The following is a 278-nucleotide window of genomic DNA, read 5'->3' as shown; positions in this document are numbered from 1 at the left end:
CGCTTGATAAACTTAATGCCTACACATAAACCCCGCCTGTGACTTGGCAGCCAGAAGCTGGGTTTGTTGCTGCAATTTTTGGGGATGCATTAAAGGAGCTTAATGAGTTACAGCACCAGCAGTTAAAGAAATTAGCTCCGAATCACAGGGCTTGCACTAGCTGCAGTTTTTGTTTCTTTAGCAGGTGATTCTGCCAGGGAGATCGAAGACGGGCTCCGAGTTAGCATCCTCGCCCACGCCGGCTACCGCCTGTAGGAAGGATTGCGCCGTGCCAGTCT

The sequence above is a fragment of the Apaloderma vittatum genome, unplaced genomic scaffold, assembly GCF_000703405.1.
Source record: "Apaloderma vittatum isolate BGI_N311 unplaced genomic scaffold, ASM70340v1 scaffold24570, whole genome shotgun sequence".
NCBI classification, from domain to species: Eukaryota; Metazoa; Chordata; class Aves; order Trogoniformes; family Trogonidae; genus Apaloderma; species Apaloderma vittatum.
Note: the sequence above shows the minus strand (reverse complement) of the source record.